The sequence below is a fragment of the Myxine glutinosa genome, chromosome 9 (assembly GCF_964187855.1).
Source record: "Myxine glutinosa chromosome 9, kmMyxGlut1.1, whole genome shotgun sequence".
Lineage (NCBI taxonomy): Eukaryota > Metazoa > Chordata > Myxini > Myxiniformes > Myxinidae > Myxine > Myxine glutinosa.
Window position 1 is genome coordinate 106,764,148 of NC_136269.1, and position 14,063 is coordinate 106,778,210.

At 47.2% G+C, this 14,063-nt stretch overlaps 2 protein-coding genes across 5 annotated transcripts in view; both read left to right on the forward strand.

Moving 5' to 3' along the window:
- LOC144893653 (uncharacterized) overlaps nt 1-14,063 on the forward strand; it is a 1,023,192-nt gene that overhangs the window by 528,157 nt on the left and 480,972 nt on the right. The window lies entirely within an intron of this gene.
- Nucleotides 1-14,063, forward strand: part of LOC137435116 (gephyrin) — a 279,017-nt gene that overhangs the window by 53,056 nt on the left and 211,898 nt on the right. Inside the window, exon 1 of one of the 4 annotated variants that reach the window (XM_078784640.1) lies at nt 3,981-4,154. The exons of the other annotated variants lie outside the window; for them this stretch is intronic. The gene's annotated coding sequence lies outside the window, so the exon portion shown is untranslated. Of the gene's footprint in view, nt 1-3,980; nt 4,155-14,063 lie in introns of those variants that run through there. 4 annotated transcript variants of the gene reach the window in all.

Consider the following 14,063-nt stretch of genomic DNA (forward strand, 5'->3'; position numbering starts at 1 on the left):
TGTCAAGAGTAAGGGAGAATGCACACCTGTGGTGAGTGTTACGGAGGGTGTAACGGGAGAGAGTGCGCAAGAGGATGCGCGAGAAAGGTGTGTAACGGACGGGTGCATAAGGAAAGAGTGCGCTGTCAAGAGTAAGAGAGAATGCACACCTGTGGTGAGTGTTACGGAGGGTGTAACGGGAGAGAGTGCGCAAGAGGATGCGCGAGAAAGGTGTGTAACGGACGGGTGCATAAGGGTAGAGTGCGCGGTCGAGAGTGAGGGTGAATGCGCGACCGAGTGTGGTGGTAAAAGTAGTAAGAGTGACACGGAGCGTGAGTTGGTTGTGGCAGGTGAGAGAGGATGTACACCTGGAATGGAAGGATGCACACCTGGAATGGTAGAGCGCGTATGGGAATGCACGCTGGAGTTGGTAGTGAGGCACGTGATTGGCTGTGCAAGTGAGAGCACACCTGTGGTTGTCACAGAGGAGGTGACCGAGGAGGGGCGCGAAGAGGTGTGTTGGTGAGGTGTGCGAACGACGAGTGTGTGCAAAGGCGTGCGGTGGTCAGGTGTGTGACAAAGTCTGTTTGCGGAATGAGTGTTCCTGGGTGTGCCAGGGAAGATGCAATGACGAAGAGCATGGAGATGGCTGGATGTATGAGCAAGGAACGGGCTGCGGGGTGTAAGCATGCGAATGGAGCATCGACGCTAACCGGGTTAGCGGTTAGAGCGACGTATAGCCGAATCGGGCCTTCGGTGCGAACCGGGCAGCTTTGCGTGCCGCGGGGATCCGCGGCGGTTTCGAAAGAACCGCCGTGCGGGAGCCACGCCGGGCCGCGCTTTGAACGGCCGCGTCCGTGCTCCACTAGGCGGTGCGGGCAGCCCGATAGGAAGGGTCGTCATGGCGACCCCCTTTTGTTGAGGCGTTCCGGCAGGTCGAGATCGGGCCATTGGACGGCTCTGTGCCGAGATGGTGCGTGGGATCTCGGCCCGGGTAAGCGTCCTTCCCTGCACCGAATGCCGGACGCATCCAGCCGCTGGCACCAAACAACCCGCATTCATTGCTCGGCTTTACGAAGCAGAGCTTTGGAAACGAATTGGCGCACCGAGAGGATCTGGTGAGTAGACGGGTGATGATGATAGTGGTTTGGACCCGAAATTGCAAAGCAAAATTTGATGATTGGTAGAATGATTGGCAGATGATTGGCAAATTTTTGATTTGTTGAATTTGGACGAGCAAAATTTATAGTGAAAGATGCCCGATGTGGTGGGATGGCAACTCTGCAATCTCTCACACCGGGGGCAAAGGAGCACTAGTTTTATGGGGTTTGGCAGTGAAAACTAGCCCGGGAGGGTTAGGATATAGTGTGTAGGGATCTAGAGAGATGACCTTAGGTAACGGTAAGGTTAGTTAGTGACAATGATACCTGTAGTGGGGACGCAGGTAGATTAGTGTGGATGATAATGACGTGGTATGTGCTTAGTTTAAAGGGAAGACGGGGAGCACTAAGTTAGCAGGGCAACAGGTAGATGAGATGATGCCGTGTGTGTGAGGATCGAAAGTGTATTGAGCAGGGTATGAGTAAATGATTGTGATTGTTGTGTGGTTTGTTACAAATGAATGATCCTCAAACTTAACTGTGATAAATCTGAAATAATCATCATTGGCCCAAAAACGCTCACAAAATCCACCCATATCTTTGCCCTCAACATCGACGGTATCCCAGTATCCACCTCCCCTCACATCCGGAATCTTGGCGTCATCTTTGACCAAACCCTCTCCTTCGACAAATACACTAAACAGATCACAAAGTCAGCCTTCTTTCACCTGAAAAACATTGCTCGTCTCCGTTCATCCCTCTCCTCCACGGCTGCAGAAACCCTCATCCACGCCTTCATCACCTCCCGTCTGGACTACTGCAATAGCCTCCTCTATGGTTCACCCTCAACAATCACCAATAAACTCCAATACATTCAGAACTCCGCTGCCCGTCTACTCACCCATTCCCGGACCCGTGACCACATCACCCCCGTCCTTTACAAGCTTCACTGGCTCCCCATCCCCCAGAGAATCCAGTATAAAATCCTCCTCCTGACATACAAAGCCCTCCATAACCTGGCCCCATCCTACCTGGCTGACCTCCTCTCCAGACACACTCCCACCCGCAACCTCCGCTCTGCTGGTACCAACCTCCTGACCCCCTCCATCCGGACCAAATTCAGATCCTGGGGGGACAGGGCCTTCTCCATCGCTGCTCCCACCCTCTGGAACTCACTACCTCACACCATCAGAGACTCCTCCTCACTCACCACATTCAAAATATCACTAAAGACCCACCTGTTCAACACTGCATTCAACATTCAACCCACAGCATTTAACCCCTGACTATCTCTTCTCCTCCCTCCTTTTGCTTTAAATATTTCCCTATTGATTCTTGTCTTTTTGCAATTGTTGTTTTCATGTATTGTTATGCTTTATGTTTTCCACTCTGTCAAAGCACCTTTGGGCTTCTTGAAAAGCGCTATACAAAATAAATGAATTATTATTATTATTATTATTGTGAGTTGTATTGTGATTGCACAGGTGTGCAACTGAACAGGTGTATGGAGCAGTGTATGAGGGAGTGATAGTGATGTGTATTGTGCTGACCAAATGGTCCAGGAAGGAAGCAGGGTGCAGGTGGCACCCGGTGTGATTGCACAGGTGTGCAACAACAGGTGAATGGAGAACCGGTGTCTGGAGTATATGGAGTATTGGAATGGATGGTCGTGGAGTGAGTATGGTGGAAACTGTGGAGTGGAGTGGATGGTGCGAAGGTGTGGATGGGGGAAAGGAGGATGGACCCCATCACGAATACCCGGGGAGGGTAGTGTAAGAGTTAGGTAGAGGGTACAGGTAAATTGTGGTTGGATATTGGCATCTGTGGTGCGTGGTGGAAGAATGCTGATTGGATGGGTGCATTAGTGTTGTGGAAATGGCTGGGCGTGTAGCCTGTTAGTGTGTGTGTAGTTGGTTGGGCACTCCACCACTGTGAGGATGTCGGCCAGGTGAGGCCGCAGGTGGGCTCTGGGAGCCGGTAGAGTTGTTGTGGATGGGGCCCGAGGATCCGGAGGATGGACCCGGGTAGCCCAGTGCCAGAGGGCACCAAGGGGTGACAGAGCCAGGAGGGGCCTTACCCAATTAGATAGGTTAGGGTGAGGAGCTAGGTAAGCTCGGGTGGCAACTGCAGTGGTGGAGGTGTGCAGGTGTGCAGGTGGGTAGGCCTGCTGGGAGAGCTACACGCCCCAGTCCTGAAATTGTGCAAGGGCACAGGGAGTTGCATCGGGGGAGTGAGACCCCAAATTAAGGAAGCACCACAGTTTGGTCAATGGGAATTGGTTTTTAGAACCCATAGTGTAAGTTGGCCAATGGATTGGCAGGGAAAGACCCCGGGTAGTGTAAAGTGTGTTAATGTCATTTAGAGGATAGTTAGGATTAGGAATCTCCTCGCACCATCTACATCCACTCACCTGAGGTGACGTAACTCCACACCATGCCATGTTTTATTATTTTTATGGTGCAGATGTTTGGAATGTGAGACGAATCATGACGTGGGTGTGACATTGTGCTTGATGTTCCATCTCTTCCTCCTTATGAGGATTGATGATGAAGTGGGTGATGGCAAATTTTGGTTAGAGGGATTGTGGTAACGAATTTGGTGTAGGGGAAATATGGGGGAGACGTGACAGTAGCGACGAATTTGTAAAGGTGTAGATTTTGTAAATATGGGGTAAGGGCAAGGGTAGAGTAGGTGACAAGGGGGGGGGTGACGTACGGTAGGGACGAGCTTTTCTAACTTCGCTCTCCGTACGCACTTCGCCTTGCATTGCCTTGTTTGATGTGTACCCTTGAGACCTTACCCCTCGCTCATCTGTCTTGTCCCCCCTTTGTCTCCCACATGAGGACCTGTGCGCCACTGGGCGCCGAGGGGAGCGTGAGTGAGTCCGCCATTGTGCGCCCGAAACTCCCGGAACCAGCTGTCTGCATCGATGCACCACCTTATGGACCACATGTCTGTGGCTGAGCACCACTTATGGACCCCATGGGTTGGGGCATGGCCCCTCTGCTGGAACCGGCCATGAAGGCCCGAGATCTTGCTGGCGGACCTTGGTCACAGGGCACCTATGCCCCACAGGTGAACCACACTAGTCGGCCCTGTGGGCCATAAATAAATAAAAATGGACACGGGTGCATTTTTTTATTGCAAATAGGCCGCCAGCAAAGAAGATGACAACACCTGGAAGATATTAATAGCCAGCAGAGGGAGCCGAAGAGCAAGAGACCACCAGCAGGGTTTGTTGGTTTTATTTTTTATTGAACTGTGGTGACTGTGCACCGATTGGTGCTTGAGGGTGCTTTGGTGCATTTTTGGGTGCTTTCATGGTGCATCGATGCAGAGCAGACTGTCTCCCCCCCCAAAAGAACAATCACAGGTTCTGTGTTATGTTTTGTAAATAAAAGTAGTCATTGTAAATAATGCGCCCCCACCGTAAGTGTATAGTTTGAAGACCATTCCGCAATTCGGTTAGTTGTGGGCGTGAATCTGTTAGGCAGGGTGCAAGTTAGCAGCGGGACATATTTATTTATGTTTTAAAACTGTCGCACTCAGGGTCAGGTTAAAAGTAGAGGGAACTACACCTACGTGCCACACTAAGGTAAAAGTTATAGGCCCGGGACGTGCCTAAGGGGAGGAGGGTGCAGTGTTGTGGATATGAGAATGTTTTTTTAATTTATTGTTGTGTAATGAATTGTGGTAAAATGTCACCCTCCTTCCTGCAATTGTTGTTGTATAAAGATCAAAGGGCGTTCCCGTAGTTAATTCCATAAAGCATACACGAAGGACACCATATATCCCTGTTCAGTAGTTATATCCTTATTATGTGTATTAGGGTAAGGCCTTGTCTTCCATTAACTTAATACTCCATTGCACTGTATTACATAAGATAGATCCCCTTTCAATTCCCTCAAAGCCTCCATTACCAACTGCATTCTCCTTTTTGCATCCTTTGCCGATTGAATTGGGCGGTTTGCTGCAATTGCCGCCATTGAACATGTGCTCAGGTCGGGGAAGAAAGGCGTGTCTCCACCTCGTCATAGAGGGGAGGAGTGAACCAGCCCTGGCCGACCAACCCAGAACGAGGGGTTTGGCTGGGGAGGGCGGAGAGAGAACGCTTGGGGGAGGTTCGAAGAGGATGAAGGGTGGGGCTGATATAACCCGCGGAAGACGCCCCCACCTCAGACGAGTCCTGGCAAAGCACGCGACGTCCCCAGAGCGGCACGAGCAGATGATAGAGACGGCAGACGAGTCCTGGCAAAGCACGCGATGTCCCCACAGCGGCACGAGCAGACGATAGAGACGGCAGACGAGTCGGGACGAGCCCTCGGAGAAAGAAGGGAGACGCGTCCTGAGGTGAGCCAGAGAAGCAGTTTTGGCTCCACCAGCAGTTTTGGCTCCACCAGCAGCTTTGGCTCCACAAGCAGCGTTGACTCCACCAGGCAGTTTCAACCCGTTACCCCGCGGGAACCAGATTGCTGTGGCATCGGTGGCCGTCGAGGTCCAGCCCGACGTCCCGTGCGGGATCAAACCCGAACCATCTGCCCTCAGCTGAACCTTCCCATTCCTCCTTCCAGCATTCATTCCTGCCATTCCATCCTTCTTGTGTACGTGAGTTTGTTTTGTTTGTCTTGTCCCAGGGAATAAGTTAAGCTTGTATAGTTAAGCTAGTATTTTCACTGTGTCACCTGCTTTTTCCATTTTCCCTGTATATAACCTTGACTGCTCCTTTTGCTTTAGTGTGTGTAAATAATAAATCCTGTTATTCTTCTGTACGTCTTCTTCTTCCTCTTTACATTCGGTCGCTTTAGAGGTTTCCATATTGAATATCTGTGGCGCGATTTTGGCAAACGTCCAGGAATCGGGTTAGTCGGGGTAACTGTTAGGGCCCCGGCGCCATCCGCTCGGCAAAACAACATCCTATCCGCGGTCCGTAACAATATATATATATATATATATATATATATATTTACATTTACAGTCGTGGCCAAAAATATTGGTGCCCTTGCACTTTTTGCAAATAACTGAAAATGAGAAAATATTTGGTCTGCACAATTCTTTATTTCACTGTTAATATTACAGAACCTTTGTTTTTGACTCAGAACTTAATATTCCTTTGAAATCAGAAATTAAAAAGAAATGGCATTGACAAAATTATAAACACCATAGACTTAATATTTAGTAGCACAGCCTTTGGAAAAAATAACTGCAGTCAAGCACTTCCTATAGTCATGAATGAGCTTCCTGAACCTCTCTACTGGCAGCTTGGCCCACTCTTCTTGTGCAAACTGCTCCAGTTCTTCCAGATTTGAAGGGTGCCTTCTCCCAACTGCTGTTTTCAGATCTCCCCACAGGTGTTCAATGGGATTTAGATCGGGACTCATTGCTGGCCATTTCAGAACAGGCCAGCGTTTTGTCTTGAACCATTCCTTGGTGCTTTTTGAAGTGTGTTTGGGGTCATTGTGCGACTACAAGACCCAGGACCTTCGACGGAGACCCAGCTTTCTGACACTGGGTTTAACATTGCGCTCTAAAATGCCTTTGTAATCTCCTGATTTCATGATGCCATGCACACATTCAAGGCACCCAGTGCCAGAGGCAGCACAGCAACCCCAACACATCACTGAACCTCTCCATGTTTGACTGTAGGGAAGGTGTTCTTTTCTTTGAAGGCTTCATTTTGTTTTCTGCAAACATAGAGATGATGTGCTTTACGAAAAAGGTCTAAATTGGTCTCATCTGTCCACAGTACATTCTCCCAGAAGGATTTTGGCTTGTTCAAGTGTTTTGGAAACCTCCAATTGGGCTTTCTTATGGCTCTTTCTCAGCAGTGGGGTCCTCCTGGATCTCCTACCATGGAGCCCCCTTTCATTGAGTTTGTGACGGATGGTGCGAGTTGAAACTGTTATACCTTGTGTCTGAAGGTCAGCTTTAATCTGTTTGGCAGTTGATCAAGGTGCTTTCTCCACCATTCAAACAATCCTTCTCTGCAATCTTCGATCAAGTTATCTTTTGCGGCCACATCCAGGGAGGTTGACTACAGTGACATGGGCCTTAATGTTCCTGATAACATTGCGTATGGTGGATACAGGAACATCGAGGTCTCTGGAGATGGACTTGTAGCCTTGAGATTGTCCATGCTTGGCTACAATCTTGTGTCTGACTTCCTCAGACAATTCTCTGGGTTTTTTTCTTTTCTCCGTGCTCATTGCGGTACACACAGTGACACAAAACTGCAGAATGACTCCTTTCCTCAATTCAAACTGGTTGAATGAGTGATATTTTTTTATTGCAGGCACCTGCAACTCATCACAGGTGAGTTAATATCCAAAGTAAAGGAGAATCACCGACTTGAAATCTAATTATTTTAACAACTTCTAAAAGGTGCCAATAATATTGTCTGGGACATTTTAGGATTTATGTGTGGAATAAGCTAAGATTTAGTAATTTTTTCAGCTTTTTTTCCTTTTGTTCCATTGCAAACCAAAGAAATACATGTGTGGGTACCAAAATATTTTTAATTTCAACAATTTTCTGGAGAAATGGTGCATTATTTGAAAAAAAATGCAAGGGTGCCAATATTTTTTAGTCATGACTAGTTTTGTGTATGGGGTATCTGGTAGTTATTAAAATGCAATACCTTGGCATAGTGTTACGATGTTACGTGCTCCTCCCCAACCTCAGGTCACGGTGTACCTCTGAGCCCCGAGAGGAGTCACGGCAGAAAAATGTGTTATTCTGTATGTCAAAGATCAATGGTGAAGCCACACCAATTGTTACCAACAAACAAATATTGTATTAAGATCACACAAGAATAACAGTACAACAACAATAGCAATCAATTGTACAACCAATATGTATTTCCTATGATGGTACCATCAGGTTCATACAATATAACTCACTGTGCTCCAAGTGAGCGAAAAGAAGAACATTCCCCAATGTCTCTATTCCGGCATCAAGCCCAAGTCGATCCGCTCCAGCGATCGTCAGAACGATGTCCAATCGAGACCAGAATCCTGTTCGGATGACAGTCACAGTCACGCGGCCAAAGCTGCGCAAAGGTGCGCTCAAGGCGACTGGGAAATCACACCCTCGGGTATGGACGTTTCACGGCTCCAAACCGGCGAAACCGCAGATTTACCTTCAAAATCCACGTGACACACACACACACACCAGATAAACGTCTGGATGCGGTGAAAATGGTTGAAACGAAGCGAAAAACCTTGCGCGATGCGCAAAGCGCGCGGGTCAAAATGGCCGACGGCCCGTTCTCGAGGCGCAACGGCACGACGATGATTCTCCTCGGAATCAACCGCCAAAACCTGACATGCAGGTTGATCTGTCACAGCGATAACAACTCTGTCGCAAGAATCCCTTTCCCGGGAAACCCGAAGTTCGCTAGTGACCTCCGTTCGTCAACGTTTGCTCCAGACCTCGAAGCAGCTCGGCTTCTTCCCCGACTCACTCGCTCCGCCTTCTCCTCCTCCTCTTCCTCTTTGTCGTCGTCCGGTTCCGGTTTCATTTAAAACATTGACTTTTTTACCTTTTGAAAATAGTAACCTCTATCTCCCTTAAACTACAACAATAATAGTACATGGAATCAAAAATGTTCACAGTGGATGAAAACCACAACAACGGAAGTGACGAATCCGTAACACTTCCCCCCTTCAAGAAAGAAAGTTTGAACAGAGTGAAAACTTTCTTTGCAGGCAACAACTCTTTTAACAAACAAAAGTAAAACTCACACCCAAATCATCAATTCCCATGAGCAACGATAATTAATATTTCCCAAAATAAAGCAACAAAACTTCCAAACAAACTGCAGAAATTTCCAAAGTTAGTTCACTCTGGACAAAGCATCAGCAACGACATTGTCCCTTCCCTTTACATGCTCAATTTCCAAGTTGAACTTCTGCAAAGCCAAACTCCATCTCATCAACCTCTGGTTTTTATTTTTCATTTTTTGAATGAAGGTTAAGGGGTTGCGATCAAAAATCCAAAGCAAAGCAAATCTATAGCACTTTTTGAAGGAGGCCGAGCAGAGAGCCAGGTTTCATGGTGGTTGGGTGGTGAGGCCTGGAAGTATTCACTGCATGGACATTGGACACATTTAGGAACGTGGAGTTCACGGGTTAATCCGTGTAGGAATCTTGGCTCGGCTGCTCCTGAGCACTCAGTGCTTCCAACACTTCTCTTGATCATAAAAATCATACTCACGGTTGTAGAGTCGGGTGCTGTAGTCACGTGAGTAGCGGTCCCCATCTCAGCTACCACCGTAATAGTCATCCCGTCGAGAGTTGCCAAAACTGCGCTGCTGTTGCTGGGAGCCTCAGTAGTAATCACGACTGCGGCCGCCATCAAAACTACAACTCCCACCCCTGGAGCCATAGCCACCCCTGAAACGACCTCCACGTTTTCCTACTCTGTAGCCCCCTCGATGCCCATGGCCTGCCTTCTCTACTGTTATGGTCCGACCATCCAAATTCTTGCCATTCAAATCCTTTTCTGCATCTTTGGCGTCCTTTGTGTTTTCAAACGTGACAAAGCCAAACCCTCTCGACTTTTGCGTCTCCCTGTCTTTTATCAGCAGCACTTCCAAGAGTGGTCCATATTTGCCAAAGATAGAGTCCAGAACATCTTCACTTGTGTCAAAGTTCAGTCCACCTACAAAGAGCTTGCCAACATTGCCTCCATCCATGACTTGTGTGTGCTGACACTTAGTTTCAGGGTACTCGACAAGAAGTGCCTGTGCAAAGCGTGACGTCAGTACCTTCTCCTTCTCTTCAGAGCGCTTCCTACCCATAGCACGAGTCACTGCACAGGATGGAAAGATACCCGGAATCTCCTGCTCTAACTGTGCGGTGTTATTTTCCATACCAGGCTTTTCAACAAACATCGGATTACCAGAAACTCAACCACCGACCAAAGCATTCCCGATAATAAAAGAGATTCCCTCTACAGGAAGAGTGGCTTGTAAACCTACGATGACCGGTCCTGACACCAAATCAGACTTCAAATGGATGACATGAAGTGGAGCTTTAACATAGCCACCAACCCCCTGTAAAAGAACACTAACACCAGTTGCCGTCTTCTCTGACAATGGCAAAATGCCCTCAAGCATCAAAGATTGATGTGCTCCTGTGTCCCTCAATACCCTAACAGGTCTCTGGTTCGTTAAGTCTCCATCCAGTGAAACAAACCCCTCTGAAATAAAAGGTTTGTATCCCTCTTGAACAAGGTCGTTCTGTGATGCCGTAACTTTGGCATGGGAACCTTCACAAGGCACTGTCCTCCAAGGACGATTTCTCGCATTGGCCAATACATTCGGAGTTGTACTAGTCTGACTCCGCTCCTGATTTTTCCTTTTCAGGGCATAACATTGGGACATAAATGCCCAGGTTTCTTGCAAAAAGCGCAAGTAGGCCCGGAGGAAAAACTCGTGGTCTGCCTCGGGCACCCCGGAAGATAAGTCTGTCTTGGAACTGTAGTCTTCTGATCCCTAAAAGTCGCGGTATCAGATTTGTCCCCATAGTCATCTCTAGGCCGCCTCCATGAATATTTGTTCTCCGCACCGGATTTACCATAACTCCCCTGGCTAACTCTAGGCGGGAAGTTAGGTTTGTGGAATCCCATCCTGTGTGTCAAGGCATAGTCATCTGCCACGGTTGCTGCCTCATACAACTCTGGTACTTTCTTTTCATCCAGATGTACTTTAATGTCTGCGTGGACACACTGTTTGAATTCCTCCACCAAGATCAATTGTCGTAACCGGTTGAAGTCTTTCCCAATCCCCTTCGAATCACACCACCCATCAAATATGGTTTCCTTCATTCTGGCAAACTCCACATGGGACCCACTCTCCCTCTTCCTGGCATTCCTGAATTTTTGCCGGTAAGCTTCAGGGACCAATTCATAGGCTTTGAGAATGGTTTTCTTCACGATCTCATAATCTCCACATTTGTCAATCGGTAAAGCCGAATAGATATCTCGAGCTTTACCCACCAAAACACTTTGCACTAACATAGTCCAGGACCCCACAGGCCATTTTAGCATTTGAGCCACTTTCTCAATGTGTAAAAAAAACTTGGCTACCTCCTTTTCATTGAAGGGTGGAACCAGCCTCACACGCCTGCCAACATCCCAAGTGTTTTTGTATACTGAATCGAGGCTCGTGAAAGAGCTAACATTTACTTCACAAACAAATCAACCAGACAAACAAAATATATAAAAAGAGGGAGCGGAAGACAAGATGGGGAGAGAAGGGGAAGCACACAAACACAACATTTGAGAGCAGGGAGATGTGTGGAAGGGAGAGGGCTTGGGGGGAGGAGGCGTGGGAAGGGGGGGGGGGGGGAGGAGGGAGAAGTATAAAACACAAAGATACCAAGGACTTCCAGGACAGAAGTTGGTATTTCAAAAAAGTGGAATTGGGGGGAAATTAGCGGGGGTAGAAAAGATCAAGGTTTTGGATGGGGGAAGATAAGAGATGGTGGTGGTTTTGTCATAATTGTCACACACCCGACTCATCCACATAGTTTTGTCATAAGTCATCCACAACGCCCGTTCTCGAGGCGCAACGGCATGACGATGATTCTCCTCGGAATCGACCGCCAAAACCTGACACACAGGTTGATCTGTCACAGCGATAACAACTCTGTCACAAGAATCCCTTTCCCGGGAAACCCGAAGTTCGCAAGTGACCTCCGTTCGTCAACGTTTGCTCCAGACCTCGAAGCAGCTAGGCTTCTTCCCCGACTCACTCGCTCTGCCTTCTCCTCCTCCTCTTCCTCTTCGTCGTCGTCCGGTTCCGGTTTCATTTAAAACATTGACTTTTTTTACCTTTTGAAAATAGTAACCTCTATCTCCCTTAAACGACAACAATAATAGTACATGGAATCAAAAATGTTTACAGTGGATGAAAACCACAACAACGGAAGTGACGAATCCGTAACAATAGTCTGTGTGCTCACTGCTCACATAGGATAGATCATTTTGACAGGTAACACGGAGTTCACCTTTCGGTTAAGTTGTCCTGTTAGTGTATAATGTTGAAAGGCAGCGTTGTTGGCTGTAGTGGTTAGTTGGAGAAGGATGTCATGTAATCTGACCAGGTGAGGTAGGGTAAGGAGTCCTCCGAGAGGGGAATTTTTATGAGATTGCCACCAGCACATTTTGCATCGCACTAACCTCTACCCCCACTCCCCTCCTCAATGTGAAGAATAATGTCTGCGGTTGCAACATCATTGCCGGTGTAAACATCAGCACCTGGGGTTGGGTTCCGGTTTGACTGTTCTGACTTGGTAACAACGTGACCAGCCATTGGCCCCATCGCCGGCAAGAAAAGCGACATTATTGGCCAGAGCTGCGTGGCATCATCTGATTGGGCTGACTATGGAACACATCGCCTCAAGGGTTGTGCCACTTCATGTGGCATGGCAGCAGGAATAGGTGGAGGGGAGGGGAGGGAGACGGTATCGAGGGTATCAGCTTCTCCGGAGTGACATTGGTTTTCTTTTTGCTTGGGAACACCAGTTGATTGCCGTGGCTCTTTTATTGGTAACACTCCTTGGTGTCTGACCACTCTGGTTTTGTTGCAATATCTGGTCAGTATGGACATTCTCTGCATCTTTGTGGTGTTTCCTCAAAGGACTGAACTCTTGGAAAATCTCACCTAGTTTGTGCGTGTGAACATGTAGATTGTAGGCCCATAGAGGGGTTAGTTTTCCTATGTTGTAAGTGTTTGTTTATTTATCAATATATCATTGTTCATTGCCTGTGGTTCATACTGCCACAGTGTGGTACTGCCAAATCTGTCGGTTTATGTCACGTGCACGTGCCATTTTATTAAAGAAATCAATATTGTGTAAGACAATGAGGCTTAACCGCAATCAAACCTCTCACATGATGCTTATTTTGGTGTAAATCTCAACTAGCATGGGAGCAGCCCTTTTACAATCCAGGCAGCATTATGTCATTCGTCACACTGCTCAGACGCGCGACTGACCAAATTGAGTTCTAGACTCGGCCATCTTGAGGCAAGACCTTGGCGTGTGTTTCCTGCCAAGTATATTTGCGGCTGTGTGCCAGGTGGCATGCAAGTGACAATATCGATATATATCGATATGTATCAGTTTTTATGCCTCCGCTCCCAAAGGTGGCCGGAGGCATTATGTTTTCGAGTTGTCCGTCCGTCTGTACGGGCTAAACCTCTTTTTTCTCAGCAACCACATGTCCAATTGAAACGAAACTTTCAGGGTAGGAGCGACATCCATGCAGAATGTTTTTATGATAATTGTGACGTCATAGGTCACGTAGTATGTCAGCCATCTTGGATTAAACGCATATAATTAACCCTTTGAGTACGGATGACGTCCAGTGCCGCAACCCATGAAAAAGTTTTGTGTACGGATGACGTTACTACACGTCATCGACTATACCTATAAATAGATCGTCAGTACGTGGTTGCATTCCCGTAATGCCAAATTAATCCCATACCGGGGGAATTTTTATCAAAAAAAAAAATCCCGTACTCAAAGGGTTAAAAAACGATTTCTCGGAAACTGCTGAATGGAAAAATGTGAAACCTGGCACATTGTCAAGTACTCCCAACAGGGAACAAAAGAATGATGATGATGATGACATTATAGGTGAAGTGGTATACCAGCCAAAAATGTTTTAATTGAATTCCTTATCCTAAAAATCTGAAATTGCATGCACATGATCTATGACCCATTTGTGTTGAAATATTAAAATTATGACATCATAGGTCACATGGTTTGACAACCATATTGGATTTAACCTAAAACCTTAAAAAAAACATCTTCTCCTAAACCACTAAATCGATTGACTTGAAACTTTACTTGTGTCATTGACTAGGCATGGCGATTAAAATATCATCACAAAAACATCATTGGTCACATGGTATAGCAGCCATATTGGTTTGAAGGAAAATATTAATAATTATATCTGCAACAGCTTACCCTATAGATA